The 27,295-nt window shown below is 55.2% G+C and overlaps 6 non-coding genes across 6 annotated transcripts; all 6 read left to right on the forward strand.

The window, feature by feature from the left end:
• Positions 1 to 773: 773 nt before the first annotated feature.
• LOC131479682 (U1 spliceosomal RNA) lies at positions 774 to 937 on the forward strand. The gene has a single exon (XR_009245040.1). It is a non-coding gene; the product is annotated as a U1 spliceosomal RNA (small nuclear RNA).
• Positions 938 to 5,987: 5,050 nt separating this feature from the next.
• LOC131479683 (U1 spliceosomal RNA) lies at positions 5,988 to 6,151 on the forward strand. Its single transcript, XR_009245041.1, has one exon. It is a non-coding gene; the product is annotated as a U1 spliceosomal RNA (small nuclear RNA).
• A 5,050-nt stretch (positions 6,152 to 11,201) lies between these two features.
• LOC131479684 (U1 spliceosomal RNA) lies at positions 11,202 to 11,365 on the forward strand. The gene has a single exon (XR_009245042.1). It is a non-coding gene; the product is annotated as a U1 spliceosomal RNA (small nuclear RNA).
• A 5,049-nt stretch (positions 11,366 to 16,414) lies between these two features.
• On the forward strand, positions 16,415 to 16,578 carry LOC131479685 (U1 spliceosomal RNA). The gene has a single exon (XR_009245043.1). It is a non-coding gene; the product is annotated as a U1 spliceosomal RNA (small nuclear RNA).
• Positions 16,579 to 21,628: 5,050 nt separating this feature from the next.
• Positions 21,629 to 21,792, forward strand: LOC131479686 (U1 spliceosomal RNA). Its single transcript, XR_009245044.1, has one exon. It is a non-coding gene; the product is annotated as a U1 spliceosomal RNA (small nuclear RNA).
• Positions 21,793 to 26,835: 5,043 nt separating this feature from the next.
• Positions 26,836 to 26,999, forward strand: LOC131479687 (U1 spliceosomal RNA). Its single transcript, XR_009245045.1, has one exon. It is a non-coding gene; the product is annotated as a U1 spliceosomal RNA (small nuclear RNA).
• The last annotated feature ends 296 nt before the right edge of the window (positions 27,000 to 27,295 follow it).

Below are 27,295 nucleotides of genomic sequence, written 5' to 3' on the forward strand. Positions count from 1 at the left end.
GCCCTGCTCTGCCTGCCTCCATCCCTGGCTCTCATGCAACCCTGTCGATGTGATAACCTGGCCTGTCATGGTCCACAAGTCAGCCTGACTCCTGTGCTTGTGGTTGTGCCTGGGTTTGGCGCGGAGCCAGCCGCCTGTCCCCGTCCCGCTGCCCCTCTGCCTCGGCTCAACCCACACACCTGCTGGTGAGCGACACAGCCCTGCCCAGCCCAACCAACACCCAGCCCTGACACCAGCCCTGCCTGCTCACCAGCAGGAGATGCAGCGCCCTCAAAGAGTTCCCCAATTCCCCCCACCAGGGTCGCGGCATGAGATGGGCCAAGGCCCAGGACAGCTGGGAGGGACGAGGGCTGGGGCCCGGGGCAAAGCCCGAGGGAGGCGGACGGGCTGGATAGGGGCTAGGCGGGGACCAAGTGGGGCCATGGGACAGACAGGCACGTCCCTCCACTCTGGCTGAGCGGGGGTGGGCGGGGGTGGGGTGGGATGTGGGGGCGGGGCGGGGCGGGGCGGGTCTGGGCCAGAGAGGTCCCGGAGAGGGCGTGTATAAGTATGCAGATGTGGAAGCGCGGGGGCTGCTGGGCCAGCGGCTGCTGCAGGAAAACGAGCCGAGTTCCCGTAGTGTGTGAGCAAGTGTGAGACGGTGTGTTGCGAATGAATGGGCGCGCTTTTGTGCGTGTGAGGGCGCAGAGGGGCTGGAGCGCGCGTGCGCCAGTGAGCGTGTGTGTGAAGTGTCGGTGGTGTGTGTCTGTGTAGTGGCGTTGCGGCGGCGGCTCATACTTACCTGGCAGGGGAGATACCATGATCAAGCAGGTGGTTTTCCCAGGGTGAGGCTCTTCCATTGCACTTGGGAGGTGCTGACCCCTGCGATTTCCCCAAATGTGGGAAACTCGACTGCATAATTTGTGGTAGTGGGGGACTGCGTTCGCGCTCTCCCCTGACATCGTTGTGTCCCAAGGGCAGACCTGTGGCAGTGCTTCCCACACCCACTGTGCTACTGCATCACCCACTGCACACTCCACCACTCATTCTTGCTTCAGTCCTCTGCCCCGAGGACTGCTACTTGCCCTGCTCACCTGCCCTGCATCCCACGTCTCGCTGGCCTCCACAGGGCCACGGACTTGCAGCCCAGCGCGCACGCACAGACACACACAAAGCCCTACATGCCACGCTCACACCCCACTCCACTCCACTCCACTCCATTCCACACCGCCCCGTCACTGCCACTCCCAACCACCCCAGCCACAGGGAGCCACAGGACACTTGGCTACAGTCTCTCACAACCGACAAAACCACTCCTGCACCCCACACTGAAACCCTTCCTTTCTTTTCCTTTCCTGCAAGCAAGTCTCCAATGCACAAACACACACCTGGCTGCTGCTGCTGCTGCTGCTTTTCTTGGATTTGTTTTTTTTGAAGAGTAATTGCATTGCGTTATGTGACGCAGTTTCATCGGCTCTGGCATTGCCCACACCCCTTCCCGTACCCTCCCCCCATGGTGGGGATTCCTCCAATTTGGTGCAGTATGACACTTCAAACTCAGTCAAGAGCCTTTCATTGCAAGCATATACCAAGCCTAGAGTCCAGCATCTTGTCGTCCAGATTAGTTCGATGGTTTCTTGCGGAGACCATCTCTGGTCTGAAGGCAGAGCTGGCACAATAGCATCCCGACCAATCAAAAGCCACAACGCAACATCAACAACAAGTTACAACATTGTGGAATTCTTTGACATGGCATTGAGTAACCAATATGTTAGAAAATGCAAGTTCTTAACCACATCCTCTGACTACTTCATCGACATTTCAATTTTAGTTCATATACAACCGGCTTCTATACACCTTAAAATGGCTATGATAGGGTACTATTCAGCTGCCTCGTGTCTATTTTCATTTTAGTATTTAGCAGTTTACAGCGTTGAAGCATCATTTTGCTGAATCTGGCAGCTTTTAGGATAGTCGGAACTGGCTGATAACTCTAACAAGGCATATATCAACAGATGAAGTGCAGAACAGTTTTAGGAGGGGTGTGCAGAGAAATCTTCAATACATACCTTAGTGAGGAGTAGCTAATCGTTGTATCCTACCTAGTAAGGTATGTGTGTGTCCATACGCTGACCGTTTCCTGTCTGGTTCTACGCTTTCCTTGGTGTTCTCTGTCTATCTGTTCTAACTGGGAAACACCTGTCTTCTTGCAACTCTCCAATCTCCAAGAAAGCAAGCAGAACCGCTACAGCTTGCAGCAGCTGAGGCTGCTTGGTAGGGTACAAGCTGCGGAGTCCTCTTGTTGCTGCGGTCCTTTGCCTTTGAACTCTTTTCCTTTTCTTATTCCTTGTTATCAGCTTACGATATAGTTCCATAGCCCCTGTGATTTCCATAACCCCCCGCCCCACAGCTGCCCTCCCCACACCCACACCCACACCCACACCCCCACTGGGTATAGTTCTTCCTAAACTCTCACATGTCCATTCTATTGCCGAGACACAGTTAGCACTTTCACGGGGATCCCATCTTTGCTCCGGAAGTAGAGACGCTCATACAGACTGCATCGTGTTCTCACATCTGGATGTGACAGTCTCCATGACAGTCACCACAGCACATCCCCTTAAATGAAAGGCCGCCATACAATACCAACGACAGGAAGGACAGAAATGAAAAACGACCGCGAAGTGAAAGAGCATGCCACTGAATGACCAATGTGTCCCTGAAGAAATGAAAATCAAGAGCTTTCTTGAAGAAAATGATGCTACCGTATGATCTAGGAGTCAGTGGAGAGTTTAACCAGAAACAAAGCGTTCTGAAGAGATGAAGTGAAAGAAAAGAAAACGAAAACCCGTGAGAAGATGCAGTTTCCGCTTATCTTTGTTGGTGAGCTATGTCTTCTGCAGGCGATAAAGAGATGGGTTTGGTTTCGTTTTGTTTTGTGTTTCCATCCAGTCTGCTAATCTATGATGTTTGGTGAACGTAAGTCATTTCCATTCAGGTGGTAATTGGTTCGTGTCCTTTCAGCAATGGGTTGTTCACTGATTTAGCCTTTAGTCTCCTGGGATGTTCTTCCCATTTGCCTTTGGTTTTGGTGGGTGCTATTCCTCTTCTCTGCCAAGAGAACAGCTAAAGTATCCTGTGTAGGGCAGGTTTGGAAGAGGCATATGCTTTCAGCTTTTCTTGACCGCGGGAGAGTTTTATTTCATTTTCAAAGACAAAGCAAAGCTTTGCTGGCTACGTCATCCTGGGCCGACAGCCTTGTGCTGTGTTCGAGACTCTCCACTATAGTTTTAATTGACTGTGCTGTATTCTGCAGTTCTGATATTTCAGCTCTCATTTGGATCATCCCCTGCGTGACACGTTCCTTCAATTTCCTGACCTTCTGCTTGACGTGCTTCTCGTCGTTGATAGGCAGCTGTGTACCAAGTGTTTTGGATTCTGTATCCTCCATTTCTCCACGTATTCCCCAGTTACCTCTGAGGTTGGCCGAGGCCTCTGCTCTTTTCCAGGGACTCTGGAGTACCATCCGTCGTGCCTTTGTCTCCTCTTTTGCTCTTGGTCATTGCGCTGCTGGTCATCAGATTCTTCTCCTTGGGGCAGGTTTCTAAGCTGTGTCACCCACAGGTCTACAGTGTGCGTTTACTTATTGTGGTTGGCAAACGGCTCTTGGTTTGCAGTCGCTTGTGCCACCCCCTCCAGCGAGTTCCAGGTCGGCAGTTGTTATGTTAGGCTTCCACCATGGCAGCCCCAGCTCCTGGCTCCTGGCTCCTGGCTCCTGGCTCACCACTCTCCACCTTTTGAGTCGTAAGATGCCAAAGGCGATATTATTTTCCCTGCGGGACCAGTGCGATGCACTGAGCTCGGTGAGTTTGCTCCCAGCCCAGCGTATGCGCAGCTCACTGCTGTCCCTGCAGTCTTCGTTTTTCCACACCGTACAAAATGGCATCTGACGTGCCTCTAGCAGAGCTCTTGATCTGCCGGCCGCCAGGTCTGAGGGCTAACTCGGACCTATCTCGGGTGACAGCTGAGGGTTGTCACGTTGCTGCAGGTCCCTGAGCCGGAAATGAGTTCGTTCTCAGCTCAGTGCATGTGCAGTACTGTCCCATATAGCCTTTGTCCTCCTGCAGAAAATGGTGCCCAAGTCGGCTCTAGGGGGCAGACGGGGCTGTGAAATCTACCCTGCTCCCACACCGCCATCTGGGACCTGCCGCTCTGCCTCTGCTCCTGGTCAAGTCCAACAGACCAGCAGCACGGGCAGTTCTTTGCCTGGGTTCGCCTCCTGAGCTGCCGGTGAATGTCCCTTGCCACCTTGCTGCTGCTGGAGCTCTGGCTGCCGGTGCAATTCAGACTGCCGCCTGCTGAAGGCCACTGGGGTATCGGTCAGTGCCACACCAACACCGTTGTCTCCTCTGCTTTCCTGTGTCTGTCAGTCTCCAGGTGCCCCGCTGCGTGCTGCCTTTCTGTCCTCTCCTATTTCCTGGGAATGTGCCCATCTCTGCTTCACACGGGCTGATGTTTCTCCGTCTGTTTGAACACATCCTGACCCTTGAATCCCCGAAGCCGCACTCTTCTGTCACACAGCAATCCAGGAGTTGGTAGGGCCAAGTCAGCCGCGGGTCTACTTGGGTCGACCACTCTGGCTGCCGATGGCGCTTCCTCATCCACCCTGACCTGCGTCCTTGCGCCAGTGGAAGCTGCAGCCAAGTTTCCCCACTAGGCCAAGCACCAGGTCTTGCGCTTTCCAGCACTTCGTGCTGTGGTCGTTGCAGCCCTGCCAGGCCTTCACCAGCCCCAATCCCAATCCCACCCCCCAATCCCAGCTCTTACGCTCCTCAGTGGAGTGAGTGGGAGCAGTGGCTCAGCAGCCTTCCTCCCACCCCTGCCACAACTCCTCCTATGCTCGATCACTCCCAGCCTGGTGCCCCGTCTCACCTCGGCATTGGGCTCGGCCTGACTTGGCCCACCTCCAGTCCTGACCTTCGCTGTTGGGCACCGCAACCTTGAAGACCAGCCCACACCTATTCCGGCTCTCTCGGATCGGGTACTACCGCTCAGCTCTGCCTCGTCTACCCCCAGACCTGGCTCTCATGTGCAGCAGTGGGTGCCCCTACTTGGCCCACTGTGGCGTGGCCTATCCCCCGTCTTGTCTTAGCCCTTGCCTTTGGATGCTGCAGCCTGACCTGGCCAGGCCCACCCGCAGTCCCAACTCTTGCCAGCGGGGGGTGCCGCAGCCTAGCCCTGCTCTGCCTGCCTCCATCCCTGGCTCTCATGCAACCCTGTCGATGTGATAACCTGGCCTGTCATGGTCCACAAGTCAGCCTGACTCCTGTGCTTGTGGTTGTGCCTGGGTTTGGCGCGGAGCCAGCCGCCTGTCCCCGTCCCGCTGCCCCTCTGCCTCGGCTCAACCCACACACCTGCTGGTGAGCGACACAGCCCTGCCCAGCCCAACCAACACCCAGCCCTGACACCAGCCCTGCCTGCTCACCAGCAGGAGATGCAGCGCCCTCAAAGAGTTCCCCAATTCCCCCCACCAGGGTCGCGGCATGAGATGGGCCAAGGCCCAGGACAGCTGGGAGGGACGAGGGCTGGGGCCCGGGGCAAAGCCCGAGGGAGGCGGACGGGCTGGATAGGGGCTAGGCGGGGACCAAGTGGGGCCATGGGACAGACAGGCACGTCCCTCCACTCTGGCTGAGCGGGGGTGGGCGGGGGTGGGGTGGGATGTGGGGGCGGGGCGGGGCGGGGCGGGTCTGGGCCAGAGAGGTCCCGGAGAGGGCGTGTATAAGTATGCAGATGTGGAAGCGCGGGGGCTGCTGGGCCAGCGGCTGCTGCAGGAAAACGAGCCGAGTTCCCGTAGTGTGTGAGCAAGTGTGAGACGGTGTGTTGCGAATGAATGGGCGCGCTTTTGTGCGTGTGAGGGCGCAGAGGGGCTGGAGCGCGCGTGCGCCAGTGAGCGTGTGTGTGAAGTGTCGGTGGTGTGTGTCTGTGTAGTGGCGTTGCGGCGGCGGCTCATACTTACCTGGCAGGGGAGATACCATGATCAAGCAGGTGGTTTTCCCAGGGTGAGGCTCTTCCATTGCACTTGGGAGGTGCTGACCCCTGCGATTTCCCCAAATGTGGGAAACTCGACTGCATAATTTGTGGTAGTGGGGGACTGCGTTCGCGCTCTCCCCTGACATCGTTGTGTCCCAAGGGCAGACCTGTGGCAGTGCTTCCCACACCCACTGTGCTACTGCATCACCCACTGCACACTCCACCACTCATTCTTGCTTCAGTCCTCTGCCCCGAGGACTGCTACTTGCCCTGCTCACCTGCCCTGCATCCCACGTCTCGCTGGCCTCCACAGGGCCACGGACTTGCAGCCCAGCGCGCACGCACAGACACACACAAAGCCCTACATGCCACGCTCACACCCCACTCCACTCCACTCCACTCCATTCCACACCGCCCCGTCACTGCCACTCCCAACCACCCCAGCCACAGGGAGCCACAGGACACTTGGCTACAGTCTCTCACAACCGACAAAACCACTCCTGCACCCCACACTGAAACCCTTCCTTTCTTTTCCTTTCCTGCAAGCAAGTCTCCAATGCACAAACACACACCTGGCTGCTGCTGCTGCTGCTGCTTTTCTTGGATTTGTTTTTTTTGAAGAGTAATTGCATTGCGTTATGTGACGCAGTTTCATCGGCTCTGGCATTGCCCACACCCCTTCCCGTACCCTCCCCCCATGGTGGGGATTCCTCCAATTTGGTGCAGTATGACACTTCAAACTCAGTCAAGAGCCTTTCATTGCAAGCATATACCAAGCCTAGAGTCCAGCATCTTGTCGTCCAGATTAGTTCGATGGTTTCTTGCGGAGACCATCTCTGGTCTGAAGGCAGAGCTGGCACAATAGCATCCCGACCAATCAAAAGCCACAACGCAACATCAACAACAAGTTACAACATTGTGGAATTCTTTGACATGGCATTGAGTAACCAATATGTTAGAAAATGCAAGTTCTTAACCACATCCTCTGACTACTTCATCGACATTTCAATTTTAGTTCATATACAACCGGCTTCTATACACCTTAAAATGGCTATGATAGGGTACTATTCAGCTGCCTCGTGTCTATTTTCATTTTAGTATTTAGCAGTTTACAGCGTTGAAGCATCATTTTGCTGAATCTGGCAGCTTTTAGGATAGTCGGAACTGGCTGATAACTCTAACAAGGCATATATCAACAGATGAAGTGCAGAACAGTTTTAGGAGGGGTGTGCAGAGAAATCTTCAATACATACCTTAGTGAGGAGTAGCTAATCGTTGTATCCTACCTAGTAAGGTATGTGTGTGTCCATACGCTGACCGTTTCCTGTCTGGTTCTACGCTTTCCTTGGTGTTCTCTGTCTATCTGTTCTAACTGGGAAACACCTGTCTTCTTGCAACTCTCCAATCTCCAAGAAAGCAAGCAGAACCGCTACAGCTTGCAGCAGCTGAGGCTGCTTGGTAGGGTACAAGCTGCGGAGTCCTCTTGTTGCTGCGGTCCTTTGCCTTTGAACTCTTTTCCTTTTCTTATTCCTTGTTATCAGCTTACGATATAGTTCCATAGCCCCTGTGATTTCCATAACCCCCCGCCCCACAGCTGCCCTCCCCACACCCACACCCACACCCACACCCCCACTGGGTATAGTTCTTCCTAAACTCTCACATGTCCATTCTATTGCCGAGACACAGTTAGCACTTTCACGGGGATCCCATCTTTGCTCCGGAAGTAGAGACGCTCATACAGACTGCATCGTGTTCTCACATCTGGATGTGACAGTCTCCATGACAGTCACCACAGCACATCCCCTTAAATGAAAGGCCGCCATACAATACCAACGACAGGAAGGACAGAAATGAAAAACGACCGCGAAGTGAAAGAGCATGCCACTGAATGACCAATGTGTCCCTGAAGAAATGAAAATCAAGAGCTTTCTTGAAGAAAATGATGCTACCGTATGATCTAGGAGTCAGTGGAGAGTTTAACCAGAAACAAAGCGTTCTGAAGAGATGAAGTGAAAGAAAAGAAAACGAAAACCCGTGAGAAGATGCAGTTTCCGCTTATCTTTGTTGGTGAGCTATGTCTTCTGCAGGCGATAAAGAGATGGGTTTGGTTTCGTTTTGTTTTGTGTTTCCATCCAGTCTGCTAATCTATGATGTTTGGTGAACGTAAGTCATTTCCATTCAGGTGGTAATTGGTTCGTGTCCTTTCAGCAATGGGTTGTTCACTGATTTAGCCTTTAGTCTCCTGGGATGTTCTTCCCATTTGCCTTTGGTTTTGGTGGGTGCTATTCCTCTTCTCTGCCAAGAGAACAGCTAAAGTATCCTGTGTAGGGCAGGTTTGGAAGAGGCATATGCTTTCAGCTTTTCTTGACCGCGGGAGAGTTTTATTTCATTTTCAAAGACAAAGCAAAGCTTTGCTGGCTACGTCATCCTGGGCCGACAGCCTTGTGCTGTGTTCGAGACTCTCCACTATAGTTTTAATTGACTGTGCTGTATTCTGCAGTTCTGATATTTCAGCTCTCATTTGGATCATCCCCTGCGTGACACGTTCCTTCAATTTCCTGACCTTCTGCTTGACGTGCTTCTCGTCGTTGATAGGCAGCTGTGTACCAAGTGTTTTGGATTCTGTATCCTCCATTTCTCCACGTATTCCCCAGTTACCTCTGAGGTTGGCCGAGGCCTCTGCTCTTTTCCAGGGACTCTGGAGTACCATCCGTCGTGCCTTTGTCTCCTCTTTTGCTCTTGGTCATTGCGCTGCTGGTCATCAGATTCTTCTCCTTGGGGCAGGTTTCTAAGCTGTGTCACCCACAGGTCTACAGTGTGCGTTTACTTATTGTGGTTGGCAAACGGCTCTTGGTTTGCAGTCGCTTGTGCCACCCCCTCCAGCGAGTTCCAGGTCGGCAGTTGTTATGTTAGGCTTCCACCATGGCAGCCCCAGCTCCTGGCTCCTGGCTCCTGGCTCCTGGCTCACCACTCTCCACCTTTTGAGTCGTAAGATGCCAAAGGCGATATTATTTTCCCTGCGGGACCAGTGCGATGCACTGAGCTCGGTGAGTTTGCTCCCAGCCCAGCGTATGCGCAGCTCACTGCTGTCCCTGCAGTCTTCGTTTTTCCACACCGTACAAAATGGCATCTGACGTGCCTCTAGCAGAGCTCTTGATCTGCCGGCCGCCAGGTCTGAGGGCTAACTCGGACCTATCTCGGGTGACAGCTGAGGGTTGTCACGTTGCTGCAGGTCCCTGAGCCGGAAATGAGTTCGTTCTCAGCTCAGTGCATGTGCAGTACTGTCCCATATAGCCTTTGTCCTCCTGCAGAAAATGGTGCCCAAGTCGGCTCTAGGGGGCAGACGGGGCTGTGAAATCTACCCTGCTCCCACACCGCCATCTGGGACCTGCCGCTCTGCCTCTGCTCCTGGTCAAGTCCAACAGACCAGCAGCACGGGCAGTTCTTTGCCTGGGTTCGCCTCCTGAGCTGCCGGTGAATGTCCCTTGCCACCTTGCTGCTGCTGGAGCTCTGGCTGCCGGTGCAATTCAGACTGCCGCCTGCTGAAGGCCACTGGGGTATCGGTCAGTGCCACACCAACACCGTTGTCTCCTCTGCTTTCCTGTGTCTGTCAGTCTCCAGGTGCCCCGCTGCGTGCTGCCTTTCTGTCCTCTCCTATTTCCTGGGAATGTGCCCATCTCTGCTTCACACGGGCTGATGTTTCTCCGTCTGTTTGAACACATCCTGACCCTTGAATCCCCGAAGCCGCACTCTTCTGTCACACAGCAATCCAGGAGTTGGTAGGGCCAAGTCAGCCGCGGGTCTACTTGGGTCGACCACTCTGGCTGCCGATGGCGCTTCCTCATCCACCCTGACCTGCGTCCTTGCGCCAGTGGAAGCTGCAGCCAAGTTTCCCCACTAGGCCAAGCACCAGGTCTTGCGCTTTCCAGCACTTCGTGCTGTGGTCGTTGCAGCCCTGCCAGGCCTTCACCAGCCCCAATCCCAATCCCACCCCCCAATCCCAGCTCTTACGCTCCTCAGTGGAGTGAGTGGGAGCAGTGGCTCAGCAGCCTTCCTCCCACCCCTGCCACAACTCCTCCTATGCTCGATCACTCCCAGCCTGGTGCCCCGTCTCACCTCGGCATTGGGCTCGGCCTGACTTGGCCCACCTCCAGTCCTGACCTTCGCTGTTGGGCACCGCAACCTTGAAGACCAGCCCACACCTATTCCGGCTCTCTCGGATCGGGTACTACCGCTCAGCTCTGCCTCGTCTACCCCCAGACCTGGCTCTCATGTGCAGCAGTGGGTGCCCCTACTTGGCCCACTGTGGCGTGGCCTATCCCCCGTCTTGTCTTAGCCCTTGCCTTTGGATGCTGCAGCCTGACCTGGCCAGGCCCACCCGCAGTCCCAACTCTTGCCAGCGGGGGGTGCCGCAGCCTAGCCCTGCTCTGCCTGCCTCCATCCCTGGCTCTCATGCAACCCTGTCGATGTGATAACCTGGCCTGTCATGGTCCACAAGTCAGCCTGACTCCTGTGCTTGTGGTTGTGCCTGGGTTTGGCGCGGAGCCAGCCGCCTGTCCCCGTCCCGCTGCCCCTCTGCCTCGGCTCAACCCACACACCTGCTGGTGAGCGACACAGCCCTGCCCAGCCCAACCAACACCCAGCCCTGACACCAGCCCTGCCTGCTCACCAGCAGGAGATGCAGCGCCCTCAAAGAGTTCCCCAATTCCCCCCACCAGGGTCGCGGCATGAGATGGGCCAAGGCCCAGGACAGCTGGGAGGGACGAGGGCTGGGGCCCGGGGCAAAGCCCGAGGGAGGCGGACGGGCTGGATAGGGGCTAGGCGGGGACCAAGTGGGGCCATGGGACAGACAGGCACGTCCCTCCACTCTGGCTGAGCGGGGGTGGGCGGGGGTGGGGTGGGATGTGGGGGCGGGGCGGGGCGGGGCGGGTCTGGGCCAGAGAGGTCCCGGAGAGGGCGTGTATAAGTATGCAGATGTGGAAGCGCGGGGGCTGCTGGGCCAGCGGCTGCTGCAGGAAAACGAGCCGAGTTCCCGTAGTGTGTGAGCAAGTGTGAGACGGTGTGTTGCGAATGAATGGGCGCGCTTTTGTGCGTGTGAGGGCGCAGAGGGGCTGGAGCGCGCGTGCGCCAGTGAGCGTGTGTGTGAAGTGTCGGTGGTGTGTGTCTGTGTAGTGGCGTTGCGGCGGCGGCTCATACTTACCTGGCAGGGGAGATACCATGATCAAGCAGGTGGTTTTCCCAGGGTGAGGCTCTTCCATTGCACTTGGGAGGTGCTGACCCCTGCGATTTCCCCAAATGTGGGAAACTCGACTGCATAATTTGTGGTAGTGGGGGACTGCGTTCGCGCTCTCCCCTGACATCGTTGTGTCCCAAGGGCAGACCTGTGGCAGTGCTTCCCACACCCACTGTGCTACTGCATCACCCACTGCACACTCCACCACTCATTCTTGCTTCAGTCCTCTGCCCCGAGGACTGCTACTTGCCCTGCTCACCTGCCCTGCATCCCACGTCTCGCTGGCCTCCACAGGGCCACGGACTTGCAGCCCAGCGCGCACGCACAGACACACACAAAGCCCTACATGCCACGCTCACACCCCACTCCACTCCACTCCACTCCATTCCACACCGCCCCGTCACTGCCACTCCCAACCACCCCAGCCACAGGGAGCCACAGGACACTTGGCTACAGTCTCTCACAACCGACAAAACCACTCCTGCACCCCACACTGAAACCCTTCCTTTCTTTTCCTTTCCTGCAAGCAAGTCTCCAATGCACAAACACACACCTGGCTGCTGCTGCTGCTGCTGCTTTTCTTGGATTTGTTTTTTTTGAAGAGTAATTGCATTGCGTTATGTGACGCAGTTTCATCGGCTCTGGCATTGCCCACACCCCTTCCCGTACCCTCCCCCCATGGTGGGGATTCCTCCAATTTGGTGCAGTATGACACTTCAAACTCAGTCAAGAGCCTTTCATTGCAAGCATATACCAAGCCTAGAGTCCAGCATCTTGTCGTCCAGATTAGTTCGATGGTTTCTTGCGGAGACCATCTCTGGTCTGAAGGCAGAGCTGGCACAATAGCATCCCGACCAATCAAAAGCCACAACGCAACATCAACAACAAGTTACAACATTGTGGAATTCTTTGACATGGCATTGAGTAACCAATATGTTAGAAAATGCAAGTTCTTAACCACATCCTCTGACTACTTCATCGACATTTCAATTTTAGTTCATATACAACCGGCTTCTATACACCTTAAAATGGCTATGATAGGGTACTATTCAGCTGCCTCGTGTCTATTTTCATTTTAGTATTTAGCAGTTTACAGCGTTGAAGCATCATTTTGCTGAATCTGGCAGCTTTTAGGATAGTCGGAACTGGCTGATAACTCTAACAAGGCATATATCAACAGATGAAGTGCAGAACAGTTTTAGGAGGGGTGTGCAGAGAAATCTTCAATACATACCTTAGTGAGGAGTAGCTAATCGTTGTATCCTACCTAGTAAGGTATGTGTGTGTCCATACGCTGACCGTTTCCTGTCTGGTTCTACGCTTTCCTTGGTGTTCTCTGTCTATCTGTTCTAACTGGGAAACACCTGTCTTCTTGCAACTCTCCAATCTCCAAGAAAGCAAGCAGAACCGCTACAGCTTGCAGCAGCTGAGGCTGCTTGGTAGGGTACAAGCTGCGGAGTCCTCTTGTTGCTGCGGTCCTTTGCCTTTGAACTCTTTTCCTTTTCTTATTCCTTGTTATCAGCTTACGATATAGTTCCATAGCCCCTGTGATTTCCATAACCCCCCGCCCCACAGCTGCCCTCCCCACACCCACACCCACACCCACACCCCCACTGGGTATAGTTCTTCCTAAACTCTCACATGTCCATTCTATTGCCGAGACACAGTTAGCACTTTCACGGGGATCCCATCTTTGCTCCGGAAGTAGAGACGCTCATACAGACTGCATCGTGTTCTCACATCTGGATGTGACAGTCTCCATGACAGTCACCACAGCACATCCCCTTAAATGAAAGGCCGCCATACAATACCAACGACAGGAAGGACAGAAATGAAAAACGACCGCGAAGTGAAAGAGCATGCCACTGAATGACCAATGTGTCCCTGAAGAAATGAAAATCAAGAGCTTTCTTGAAGAAAATGATGCTACCGTATGATCTAGGAGTCAGTGGAGAGTTTAACCAGAAACAAAGCGTTCTGAAGAGATGAAGTGAAAGAAAAGAAAACGAAAACCCGTGAGAAGATGCAGTTTCCGCTTATCTTTGTTGGTGAGCTATGTCTTCTGCAGGCGATAAAGAGATGGGTTTGGTTTCGTTTTGTTTTGTGTTTCCATCCAGTCTGCTAATCTATGATGTTTGGTGAACGTAAGTCATTTCCATTCAGGTGGTAATTGGTTCGTGTCCTTTCAGCAATGGGTTGTTCACTGATTTAGCCTTTAGTCTCCTGGGATGTTCTTCCCATTTGCCTTTGGTTTTGGTGGGTGCTATTCCTCTTCTCTGCCAAGAGAACAGCTAAAGTATCCTGTGTAGGGCAGGTTTGGAAGAGGCATATGCTTTCAGCTTTTCTTGACCGCGGGAGAGTTTTATTTCATTTTCAAAGACAAAGCAAAGCTTTGCTGGCTACGTCATCCTGGGCCGACAGCCTTGTGCTGTGTTCGAGACTCTCCACTATAGTTTTAATTGACTGTGCTGTATTCTGCAGTTCTGATATTTCAGCTCTCATTTGGATCATCCCCTGCGTGACACGTTCCTTCAATTTCCTGACCTTCTGCTTGACGTGCTTCTCGTCGTTGATAGGCAGCTGTGTACCAAGTGTTTTGGATTCTGTATCCTCCATTTCTCCACGTATTCCCCAGTTACCTCTGAGGTTGGCCGAGGCCTCTGCTCTTTTCCAGGGACTCTGGAGTACCATCCGTCGTGCCTTTGTCTCCTCTTTTGCTCTTGGTCATTGCGCTGCTGGTCATCAGATTCTTCTCCTTGGGGCAGGTTTCTAAGCTGTGTCACCCACAGGTCTACAGTGTGCGTTTACTTATTGTGGTTGGCAAACGGCTCTTGGTTTGCAGTCGCTTGTGCCACCCCCTCCAGCGAGTTCCAGGTCGGCAGTTGTTATGTTAGGCTTCCACCATGGCAGCCCCAGCTCCTGGCTCCTGGCTCCTGGCTCCTGGCTCACCACTCTCCACCTTTTGAGTCGTAAGATGCCAAAGGCGATATTATTTTCCCTGCGGGACCAGTGCGATGCACTGAGCTCGGTGAGTTTGCTCCCAGCCCAGCGTATGCGCAGCTCACTGCTGTCCCTGCAGTCTTCGTTTTTCCACACCGTACAAAATGGCATCTGACGTGCCTCTAGCAGAGCTCTTGATCTGCCGGCCGCCAGGTCTGAGGGCTAACTCGGACCTATCTCGGGTGACAGCTGAGGGTTGTCACGTTGCTGCAGGTCCCTGAGCCGGAAATGAGTTCGTTCTCAGCTCAGTGCATGTGCAGTACTGTCCCATATAGCCTTTGTCCTCCTGCAGAAAATGGTGCCCAAGTCGGCTCTAGGGGGCAGACGGGGCTGTGAAATCTACCCTGCTCCCACACCGCCATCTGGGACCTGCCGCTCTGCCTCTGCTCCTGGTCAAGTCCAACAGACCAGCAGCACGGGCAGTTCTTTGCCTGGGTTCGCCTCCTGAGCTGCCGGTGAATGTCCCTTGCCACCTTGCTGCTGCTGGAGCTCTGGCTGCCGGTGCAATTCAGACTGCCGCCTGCTGAAGGCCACTGGGGTATCGGTCAGTGCCACACCAACACCGTTGTCTCCTCTGCTTTCCTGTGTCTGTCAGTCTCCAGGTGCCCCGCTGCGTGCTGCCTTTCTGTCCTCTCCTATTTCCTGGGAATGTGCCCATCTCTGCTTCACACGGGCTGATGTTTCTCCGTCTGTTTGAACACATCCTGACCCTTGAATCCCCGAAGCCGCACTCTTCTGTCACACAGCAATCCAGGAGTTGGTAGGGCCAAGTCAGCCGCGGGTCTACTTGGGTCGACCACTCTGGCTGCCGATGGCGCTTCCTCATCCACCCTGACCTGCGTCCTTGCGCCAGTGGAAGCTGCAGCCAAGTTTCCCCACTAGGCCAAGCACCAGGTCTTGCGCTTTCCAGCACTTCGTGCTGTGGTCGTTGCAGCCCTGCCAGGCCTTCACCAGCCCCAATCCCAATCCCACCCCCCAATCCCAGCTCTTACGCTCCTCAGTGGAGTGAGTGGGAGCAGTGGCTCAGCAGCCTTCCTCCCACCCCTGCCACAACTCCTCCTATGCTCGATCACTCCCAGCCTGGTGCCCCGTCTCACCTCGGCATTGGGCTCGGCCTGACTTGGCCCACCTCCAGTCCTGACCTTCGCTGTTGGGCACCGCAACCTTGAAGACCAGCCCACACCTATTCCGGCTCTCTCGGATCGGGTACTACCGCTCAGCTCTGCCTCGTCTACCCCCAGACCTGGCTCTCATGTGCAGCAGTGGGTGCCCCTACTTGGCCCACTGTGGCGTGGCCTATCCCCCGTCTTGTCTTAGCCCTTGCCTTTGGATGCTGCAGCCTGACCTGGCCAGGCCCACCCGCAGTCCCAACTCTTGCCAGCGGGGGGTGCCGCAGCCTAGCCCTGCTCTGCCTGCCTCCATCCCTGGCTCTCATGCAACCCTGTCGATGTGATAACCTGGCCTGTCATGGTCCACAAGTCAGCCTGACTCCTGTGCTTGTGGTTGTGCCTGGGTTTGGCGCGGAGCCAGCCGCCTGTCCCCGTCCCGCTGCCCCTCTGCCTCGGCTCAACCCACACACCTGCTGGTGAGCGACACAGCCCTGCCCAGCCCAACCAACACCCAGCCCTGACACCAGCCCTGCCTGCTCACCAGCAGGAGATGCAGCGCCCTCAAAGAGTTCCCCAATCCCCCCACCAGGGTCGCGGCATGAGATGGGCCAAGGCCCAGGACAGCTGGGAGGGACGAGGGCTGGGGCCCGGGGCAAAGCCCGAGGGAGGCAGACGGGCTGGATAGGGGCTAGGCGGGGACCAAGTGGGGCCATGGGACAGACAGGCACGTCCCTCCACTCTGGCTGAGCGGGGGTGGGCGGGGGTGGGGTGGGATGTGGGGGCGGGGCGGGGCGGGGCGGGTCTGGGCCAGAGAGGTCCCGGAGAGGGCGTGTATAAGTATGCAGATGTGGAAGCGCGGGGGCTGCTGGGCCAGCGGCTGCTGCAGGAAAACGAGCCGAGTTCCCGTAGTGTGTGAGCAAGTGTGAGACGGTGTGTTGCGAATGAATGGGCGCGCTTTTGTGCGTGTGAGGGCGCAGAGGGGCTGGAGCGCGCGTGCGCCAGTGAGCGTGTGTGTGAAGTGTCGGTGGTGTGTGTCTGTGTAGTGGCGTTGCGGCGGCGGCTCATACTTACCTGGCAGGGGAGATACCATGATCAAGCAGGTGGTTTTCCCAGGGTGAGGCTCTTCCATTGCACTTGGGAGGTGCTGACCCCTGCGATTTCCCCAAATGTGGGAAACTCGACTGCATAATTTGTGGTAGTGGGGGACTGCGTTCGCGCTCTCCCCTGACATCGTTGTGTCCCAAGGGCAGACCTGTGGCAGTGCTTCCCACACCCACTGTGCTACTGCATCACCCACTGCACACTCCACCACTCATTCTTGCTTCAGTCCTCTGCCCCGAGGACTGCTACTTGCCCTGCTCACCTGCCCTGCATCCCACGTCTCGCTGGCCTCCACAGGGCCACGGACTTGCAGCCCAGCGCGCACGCACAGACACACACAAAGCCCTACATGCCACGCTCACACCCCACTCCACTCCACTCCACTCCATTCCACACCGCCCCGTCACTGCCACTCCCAACCACCCCAGCCACAGGGAGCCACAGGACACTTGGCTACAGTCTCTCACAACCGACAAAACCACTCCTGCACCCCACACTGAAACCCTTCCTTTCTTTTCCTTTCCTGCAAGCAAGTCTCCAATGCACAAACACACACCTGGCTGCTGCTGCTGCTGCTGCTTTTCTTGGATTTGTTTTTTTTGAAGAGTAATTGCATTGCGTTATGTGACGCAGTTTCATCGGCTCTGGCATTGCCCACACCCCTTCCCGTACCCTCCCCCCATGGTGGGGATTCCTCCAATTTGGTGCAGTATGACACTTCAAACTCAGTCAAGAGCCTTTCATTGCAAGCATATACCAAGCCTAGAGTCCAGCATCTTGTCGTCCAGATTAGTTCGATGGTTTCTTGCGGAGACCATCTCTGGTCTGAAGGCAGAGCTGGCACAATAGCATCCCGACCAATCAAAAGCCACAACGCAACATCAACAACAAGTTACAACATTGTGGAATTCTTTGACATGGCATTGAGTAACCAATATGTTAGAAAATGCAAGTTCTTAACCACATCCTCTGACTACTTCATCGACATTTCAATTTTAGTTCATATACAACCGGCTTCTATACACCTTAAAATGGCTATGATAGGGTACTATTCAGCTGCCTCGTGTCTATTTTCATTTTAGTATTTAGCAGTTTACAGCGTTGAAGCATCATTTTGCTGAATCTGGCAGCTTTTAGGATAGTCGGAACTGGCTGATAACTCTAACAAGGCATATATCAACAGATGAAGTGCAGAACAGTTTTAGGAGGGGTGTGCAGAGAAATCTTCAATACATACCTTAGTGAGGAGTAGCTAATCGTTGTATCCTACCTAGTAAGGTATGTGTGTGTCCATACGCTGACCGTTTCCTGTCTGGTTCTACGCTTTCCTTGGTGTTCTCTGTCTATCTGTTCTAACTGGGAAACACCTGTCTTCTTGCAACTCTCCAATCTCCAAGAAAGCAAGCAGAACCGCTACAGCTTGCAGCAGCTGAGGCTGCTTGGTAGGGTACAAGCTGCGGAGTCCTCTTGTTGCTGCGGTCCTTTGCCTTTGAACTCTTTTCCTTTTCTTATTCCTTGTTATCAGCTTACGATATAGTTCCATAGCCCCTGTGATTTCCATAACCCCCCGCCCCACAGCTGCCCTCCCCACACCCACACCCACACCCACACCCCCACTGGGTATAGTTCTTCCTAAACTCTCACATGTCCATTCTATTGCCGAGACACAGTTAGCACTTTCACGGGGATCCCATCTTTGCTCCGGAAGTAGAGACGCTCATACAGACTGCATCGTGTTCTCACATCTGGATGTGACAGTCTCCATGACAGTCACCACAGCACATCCCCTTAAATGAAAGGCCGCCATACAATACCAACGACAGGAAGGACAGAAATGAAAAACGACCGCGAAGTGAAAGAGCATGCCACTGAATGACCAATGTGTCCCTGAAGAAATGAAAATCAAGAGCTTTCTTGAAGAAAATGATGCTACCGTATGATCTAGGAGTCAGTGGAGAGTTTAACCAGAAACAAAGCGTTCTGAAGAGATGAAGTGAAAGAAAAGAAAACGAAAACCCGTGAGAAGATGCAGTTTCCGCTTATCTTTGTTGGTGAGCTATGTCTTCTGCAGGCGATAAAGAGATGGGTTTGGTTTCGTTTTGTTTTGTGTTTCCATCCAGTCTGCTAATCTATGATGTTTGGTGAACGTAAGTCATTTCCATTCAGGTGGTAATTGGTTCGTGTCCTTTCAGCAATGGGTTGTTCACTGATTTAGCCTTTAGTCTCCTGGGATGTTCTTCCCATTTGCCTTTGGTTTTGGTGGGTGCTATTCCTCTTCTCTGCCAAGAGAACAGCTAAAGTATCCTGTGTAGGGCAGGTTTGGAAGAGGCATATGCTTTCAGCTTTTCTTGACCGCGGGAGAGTTTTATTTCATTTTCAAAGACAAAGCAAAGCTTTGCTGGCTACGTCATCCTGGGCCGACAGCCTTGTGCTGTGTTCGAGACTCTCCACTATAGTTTTAATTGACTGTGCTGTATTCTGCAGTTCTGATATTTCAGCTCTCATTTGGATCATCCCCTGCGTGACACGTTCCTTCAATTTCCTGACCTTCTGCTTGACGTGCTTCTCGTCGTTGATAGGCAGCTGTGTACCAAGTGTTTTGGATTCTGTATCCTCCATTTCTCCACGTATTCCCCAGTTACCTCTGAGGTTGGCCGAGGCCTCTGCTCTTTTCCAGGGACTCTGGAGTACCATCCGTCGTGCCTTTGTCTCCTCTTTTGCTCTTGGTCATTGCGCTGCTGGTCATCAGATTCTTCTCCTTGGGGCAGGTTTCTAAGCTGTGTCACCCACAGGTCTACAGTGTGCGTTTACTTATTGTGGTTGGCAAACGGCTCTTGGTTTGCAGTCGCTTGTGCCACCCCCTCCAGCGAGTTCCAGGTCGGCAGTTGTTATGTTAGGCTTCCACCATGGCAGCCCCAGCTCCTGGCTCCTGGCTCCTGGCTCCTGGCTCACCACTCTCCACCTTTTGAGTCGTAAGATGCCAAAGGCGATATTATTTTCCCTGCGGGACCAGTGCGATGCACTGAGCTCGGTGAGTTTGCTCCCAGCCCAGCGTATGCGCAGCTCACTGCTGTCCCTGCAGTCTTCGTTTTTCCACACCGTACAAAATGGCATCTGACGTGCCTCTAGCAGAGCTCTTGATCTGCCGGCCGCCAGGTCTGAGGGCTAACTCGGACCTATCTCGGGTGACAGCTGAGGGTTGTCACGTTGCTGCAGGTCCCTGAGCCGGAAATGAGTTCGTTCTCAGCTCAGTGCATGTGCAGTACTGTCCCATATAGCCTTTGTCCTCCTGCAGAAAATGGTGCCCAAGTCGGCTCTAGGGGGCAGACGGGGCTGTGAAATCTACCCTGCTCCCACACCGCCATCTGGGACCTGCCGCTCTGCCTCTGCTCCTGGTCAAGTCCAACAGACCAGCAGCACGGGCAGTTCTTTGCCTGGGTTCGCCTCCTGAGCTGCCGGTGAATGTCCCTTGCCACCTTGCTGCTGCTGGAGCTCTGGCTGCCGGTGCAATTCAGACTGCCGCCTGCTGAAGGCCACTGGGGTATCGGTCAGTGCCACACCAACACCGTTGTCTCCTCTGCTTTCCTGTGTCTGTCAGTCTCCAGGTGCCCCGCTGCGTGCTGCCTTTCTGTCCTCTCCTATTTCCTGGGAATGTGCCCATCTCTGCTTCACACGGGCTGATGTTTCTCCGTCTGTTTGAACACATCCTGACCCTTGAATCCCCGAAGCCGCACTCTTCTGTCACACAGCAATCCAGGAGTTGGTAGGGCCAAGTCAGCCGCGGGTCTACTTGGGTCGACCACTCTGGCTGCCGATGGCGCTTCCTCATCCACCCTGACCTGCGTCCTTGCGCCAGTGGAAGCTGCAGCCAAGTTTCCCCACTAGGCCAAGCACCAGGTCTTGCGCTTTCCAGCACTTCGTGCTGTGGTCGTTGCAGCCCTGCCAGGCCTTCACCAGCCCCAATCCCAATCCCACCCCCCAATCCCAGCTCTTACGCTCCTCAGTGGAGTGAGTGGGAGCAGTGGCTCAGCAGCCTTCCTCCCACCCCTGCCACAACTCCTCCTATGCTCGATCACTCCCAGCCTGGTGCCCCGTCTCACCTCGGCATTGGGCTCGGCCTGACTTGGCCCACCTCCAGTCCTGACCTTCGCTGTTGGGCACCGCAACCTTGAAGACCAGCCCACACCTATTCCGGCTCTCTCGGATCGGGTACTACCGCTCAGCTCTGCCTCGTCTACCCCCAGACCTGGCTCTCATGTGCAGCAGTGGGTGCCCCTACTTGGCCCACTGTGGCGTGGCCTATCCCCCGTCTTGTCTTAGCCCTTGCCTTTGGATGCTGCAGCCTGACCTGGCCAGGCCCACCCGCAGTCCCAACTCTTGCCAGCGGGGGGTGCCGCAGCCTAGCCCTGCTCTGCCTGCCTCCATCCCTGGCTCTCATGCAACCCTGTCGATGTGATAACCTGGCCTGTCATGGTCCACAAGTCAGCCTGACTCCTGTGCTTGTGGTTGTGCCTGGGTTTGGCGCGGAGCCAGCCGCCTGTCCCCGTCCCGCTGCCCCTCTGCCTCGGCTCAACCCACACACCTGCTGGTGAGCGACACAGCCCTGCCCAGCCCAACCAACACCCAGCCCTGACACCAGCCCTGCCTGCTCACCAGCAGGAGATGCAGCGCCCTCAAAGAGTTCCCCAATTCCCCCCACCAGGGTCGCGGCATGAGATGGGCCAAGGCCCAGGACAGCTGGGAGGGACGAGGGCTGGGGCCCGGGGCAAAGCCCGAGGGAGGCGGACGGGCTGGATAGGGGCTAGGCGGGGACCAAGTGGGGCCATGGGACAGACAGGCACGTCCCTCCACTCTGGCTGAGCGGGGGTGGGCGGGGGTGGGGTGGGATGTGGGGGCGGGGCGGGGCGGGGCGGGTCTGGGCCAGAGAGGTCCCGGAGAGGGCGTGTATAAGTATGCAGATGTGGAAGCGCGGGGGCTGCTGGGCCAGCGGCTGCTGCAGGAAAACGAGCCGAGTTCCCGTAGTGTGTGAGCAAGTGTGAGACGGTGTGTTGCGAATGAATGGGCGCGCTTTTGTGCGTGTGAGGGCGCAGAGGGGCTGGAGCGCGCGTGCGCCAGTGAGCGTGTGTGTGAAGTGTCGGTGGTGTGTGTCTGTGTAGTGGCGTTGCGGCGGCGGCTCATACTTACCTGGCAGGGGAGATACCATGATCAAGCAGGTGGTTTTCCCAGGGTGAGGCTCTTCCATTGCACTTGGGAGGTGCTGACCCCTGCGATTTCCCCAAATGTGGGAAACTCGACTGCATAATTTGTGGTAGTGGGGGACTGCGTTCGCGCTCTCCCCTGACATCGTTGTGTCCCAAGGGCAGACCTGTGGCAGTGCTTCCCACACCCACTGTGCTACTGCATCACCCACTGCACACTCCACCACTCATTCTTGCTTCAGTCCTCTGCCCCGAGGACTGCTACTTGCCCTGCTCACCTGCCCTGCATCCCACGTCTCGCTGGCCTCCACAGGGCCACGGACTTGCAGCCCAGCGCGCACGCACAGACACACACAAAGCCCTACATGCCACGCTCACACCCCACTCCACTCCACTCCACTCCATTCCACACCGCCCCGTCACTGCCACTCCCAACCACCCCAGCCACAGGGAGCCACAGGACACTTGGCTACAGTCTCTCACAACCGACAAAACCACTCCTGCACCCCACACTGAAACCCTTCCTTTCTTTTCCTTTCCTGCAAGCAAGTCTCCAATGCACAAACACACACCTGGCTGCTGCTGCTGCTGCTGCTTTTCTTGGATTTGTTTTTTTTGAAGAGTAATTGCATTGCGTTATGTGACGCAGTTTCATCGGCTCTGGCATTGCCCACACCCCTTCCCGTACCCTCCCCCCATGGTGGGGATTCCTCCAATTTGGTGCAGTATGACACTTCAAACTCAGTCAAGAGCCTTTCATTGCAAGCATATACCAAGCCTAGAGTCCAGCATCTTGTCGTCCAGATTAGTTCGATGGTTTCTTGCGGAGACCATCTCTGGTCTGAAGGCAGAGCTGGCACAATAGCATCCCGACCAATCAAAAGCCACAACGCAACATCAACAACAAGTTACAACATTGTGGAATTCTTTGACATGGCATTGAGTAACCAATATGTTAGAAAATGCAAGTTCTTAACCACATCCTCTGACTACTTCATCGACATTTCAATTTTAGTTCATATACAACCGGCTTCTATACACCTTAAAATGGCTATGATAGGGTACTATTCAGCTGCCTCGTGTCTATTTTCATTTTAGTATTTAGCAGTTTACAGCGTTGAAGCATCATTTTGCTGAATCTGGCAGCTTTTAGGATAGTCGGAACTGGCTGATAACTCTAACAAGGCATATATCAACAGATGAAGTGCAGAACAGTTTTAGGAGGGGTGTGCAGAGAAATCTTCAATACATACCTTAGTGAGGAGTAGCTAATCGTTGTATCCTACCTAGTAAGGTATGTGTGTGTCCATACGCTGACCGTTTCCTGTCTGGTTCTACGCTTTCCTTGGTGTTCTCTGTCTATCTGTTCTAACTGGGAAACACCTGTCTTCTTGCAACTCTCCAATCTCCAAGAAAGCAAGCAGAACCGCTACAGCTTGCAGCAGCTGAGGCTGCTTGGTAGGGTACAAGCTGCGGAGTCCTCTTGTTGCTGCGGTCCTTTGCCTTTGAACTCTTTTCCTTTTCTTATTCCTTGTTATCAGCTTACGATATAGTTCCATAGCCCCTGTGATTTCCATAACCCCCCGCCCCACAGCTGCCCTCCCCACACCCACACCCACACCCACACCCCCACTGGGTATAGTTCTTCCTAAACTCTCACATGTCCATTCTATTGCCGAGACACAGTTAGCACTTTCACGGGGATCCCATCTTTGCTCCGGAAGTAGAGACGCTCATACAGACTGCATCGTGTTCTCACATCTGGATGTGACAGTCTCCATGACAGTCACCACAGCACATCCCCTTAAATGAAAGGCCGCCATACAATACCAACGACAGGAAGGACAGAAATGAAAAACGACCGCGAAGTGAAAGAGCATGCCACTGAATGACCAATGTGTCCCTGAAGAAATGAAAATCAAGAGCTTTCTTGAAGAAAATGATGCTACCGTATGATCTAGGAGTCAGTGGAGAGTTTAACCAGAAACAAAGCGTTCTGAAGAGATGAAGTGAAAGAAAAGAAAACGAAAACCCGTGAGAAGATGCAGTTTCCGCTTATCTTTGTTGGTGAGCTATGTCTTCTGCAGGCGATAAAGAGATGGGTTTGGTTTCGTTTTGTTTTGTGTTTCCATCCAGTCTGCTAATCTATGATGTTTGGTGAACGTAAGTCATTTCCATTCAGGTGGTAATTGGTTCGTGTCCTTTCAGCAATGGGTTGTTCACTGATTTAGCCTTTAGTCTCCTGGGATGTTCTTCCCATTTGCCTTTGGTTTTGGTGGGTGCTATTCCTCTTCTCTGCCAAGAGAACAGCTAAAGTATCCTGTGTAGGGCAGGTTTGGAAGAGGCATATGCTTTCAGCTTTTCTTGACCGCGGGAGAGTTTTATTTCATTTTCAAAGACAAAGCAAAGCTTTGCTGGCTACGTCATCCTGGGCCGACAGCCTTGTGCTGTGTTCGAGACTCTCCACTATAGTTTTAATTGACTGTGCTGTATTCTGCAGTTCTGATATTTCAGCTCTCATTTGGATCATCCCCTGCGTGACACGTTCCTTCAATTTCCTGACCTTCTGCTTGACGTGCTTCTCGTCGTTGATAGGCAGCTGTGTACCAAGTGTTTTGGATTCTGTATCCTCCATTTCTCCACGTATTCCCCAGTTACCTCTGAGGTTGGCCGAGGCCTCTGCTCTTTTCCAGGGACTCTGGAGTACCATCCGTCGTGCCTTTGTCTCCTCTTTTGCTCTTGGTCATTGCGCTGCTGGTCATCAGATTCTTCTCCTTGGGGCAGGTTTCTAAGCTGTGTCACCCACAGGTCTACAGTGTGCGTTTACTTATTGTGGTTGGCAAACGGCTCTTGGTTTGCAGTCGCTTGTGCCACCCCCTCCAGCGAGTTCCAGGTCGGCAGTTGTTATGTTAGGCTTCCACCATGGCAGCCCCAGCTCCTGGCTCCTGGCTCCTGGCTCACCACTCTCCACCTTTTGAGTCGTAAGATGCCAAAGGCGATATTATTTTCCCTGCGGGACCAGTGCGATGCACTGAGCTCGGTGAGTTTGCTCCCAGCCCAGCGTATGCGCAGCTCACTGCTGTCCCTGCAGTCTTCGTTTTTCCACACCGTACAAAATGGCATCTGACGTGCCTCTAGCAGAGCTCTTGATCTGCCGGCCGCCAGGTCTGAGGGCTAACTCGGACCTATCTCGGGTGACAGCTGAGGGTTGTCACGTTGCTGCAGGTCCCTGAGCCGGAAATGAGTTCGTTCTCAGCTCAGTGCATGTGCAGTACTGTCCCATATAGCCTTTGTCCTCCTGCAGAAAATGGTGCCCAAGTCGGCTCTAGGGGGCAGACGGGGCTGTGAAATCTACCCTGCTCCCACACCGCCATCTGGGACCTGCCGCTCTGCCTCTGCTCCTGGTCAAGTCCAACAGACCAGCAGCACGGGCAGTTCTTTGCCTGGGTTCGCCTCCTGAGCTGCCGGTGAATGTCCCTTGCCACCTTGCTGCTGCTGGAGCTCTGGCTGCCGGTGCAATTCAGACTGCCGCCTGCTGAAGGCCACTGGGGTATCGGTCAGTGCCACACCAACACCGTTGTCTCCTCTGCTTTCCTGTGTCTGTCAGTCTCCAGGTGCCCCGCTGTGTGCTGCCTTTCTGTCCTCTCCTATTTCCTGGGAATGTGCCCATCTCTGCTTCACACGGGCTGATGTTTCTCCGTCTGTTTGAACACATCCTGACCCTTGAATCCCCGAAGCCGCACTCTTCTGTCACACAGCAATCCAGGAGTTGGTAGGGCCAAGTCAGCCGCGGGTCTACTTGGGTCGACCACTCTGGCTGCCGATGGCGCTTCCTCATCCACCCTGACCTGCGTCCTTGCGCCAGTGGAAGCTGCAGCCAAGTTTCCCCACTAGGCCAAGCACCAGGTCTTGCGCTTTCCAGCACTTCGTGCTGTGGTCGTTGCAGCCCTGCCAGGCCTTCACCAGCCCCAATCCCAATCCCACCCCCCAATCCCAGCTCTTACGCTCCTCAGTGGAGTGAGTGGGAGCAGTGGCTCAGCAGCCTTCCTCCCACCCCTGCCACAACTCCTCCTATGCTCGATCACTCCCAGCCTGGTGCCCCGTCTCACCTCGGCATTGGGCTCGGCCTGACTTGGCCCACCTCCAGTCCTGACCTTCGCTGTTGGGCACCGCAACCTTGAAGACCAGCCCACACCTATTCCGGCTCTCTCGGATCGGGTACTACCGCTCAGCTCTGCCTCGTCTACCCCCAGACCTGGCTCTCATGTGCAGCAGTGGGTGCCCCTACTTGGCCCACTGTGGCGTGGCCTATCCCCCGTCTTGTCTTAGCCCTTGCCTTTGGATGCTGCAGCCTGACCTGGCCAGGCCCACCCGCAGTCCCAACTCTTGCCAGCGGGGGGTGCCGCAGCCTAGCCCTGCTCTGCCTGCCTCCATCCCTGGCTCTCATGCAACCCTGTCGATGTGATAACCTGGCCTGTCATGGTCCACAAGTCAGCCTGACTCCTGTGCTTGTGGTTGTGCCTGGGTTTGGCGCGGAGCCAGCCGCCTGTCCCCGTCCCGCTGCCCCTCTGCCTCGGCTCAACCCACACACCTGCTGGTGAGCGACACAGCCCTGCCCAGCCCAACCAACACCCAGCCCTGACACCAGCCCTGCCTGCTCACCAGCAGGAGATGCAGCGCCCTCAAAGAGTTCCCCAATTCCCCCCACCAGGGTCGCGGCATGAGATGGGCCAAGGCCCAGGACAGCTGGGAGGGACGAGGGCTGGGGCCCGGGGCAAAGCCCGAGGGAGGCGGACGGGCTGGATAGGGGCTAGGCGGGGACCAAGTGGGGCCATGGGACAGACAGGCACGTCCCTCCACTCTGGCTGAGCGGGGGTGGGCGGGGGTGGGGTGGGATGTGGGGGCGGGGCGGGGCGGGGCGGGTCTGGGCCAGAGAGGTCCCGGAGAGGGCGTGTATAAGTATGCAGATGTGGAAGCGCGGGGGCTGCTGGGCCAGCGGCTGCTGCAGGAAAACGAGCCGAGTTCCCGTAGTGTGTGAGCAAGTGTGAGACGGTGTGTTGCGAATGAATGGGCGCGCTTTTGTGCGTGTGAGGGCGCAGAGGGGCTGGAGCGCGCGTGCGCCAGTGAGCGTGTGTGTGAAGTGTCGGTGGTGTGTGTCTGTGTAGTGGCGTTGCGGCGGCGGCTCATACTTACCTGGCAGGGGAGATACCATGATCAAGCAGGTGGTTTTCCCAGGGTGAGGCTCTTCCATTGCACTTGGGAGGTGCTGACCCCTGCGATTTCCCCAAATGTGGGAAACTCGACTGCATAATTTGTGGTAGTGGGGGACTGCGTTCGCGCTCTCCCCTGACATCGTTGTGTCCCAAGGGCAGACCTGTGGCAGTGCTTCCCACACCCACTGTGCTACTGCATCACCCACTGCACACTCCACCACTCATTCTTGCTTCAGTCCTCTGCCCCGAGGACTGCTACTTGCCCTGCTCACCTGCCCTGCATCCCACGTCTCGCTGGCCTCCACAGGGCCACGGACTTGCAGCCCAGCGCGCACGCACAGACACACACAAAGCCCTACATGCCACGCTCACACCCCACTCCACTCCACTCCACTCCATTCCACACCGCCCCGTCACTGCCACTCCCAACCA

The sequence above is a fragment of the Ochotona princeps genome, chromosome 2, assembly GCF_030435755.1.
Source record: "Ochotona princeps isolate mOchPri1 chromosome 2, mOchPri1.hap1, whole genome shotgun sequence".
NCBI classification, from domain to species: Eukaryota; Metazoa; Chordata; class Mammalia; order Lagomorpha; family Ochotonidae; genus Ochotona; species Ochotona princeps.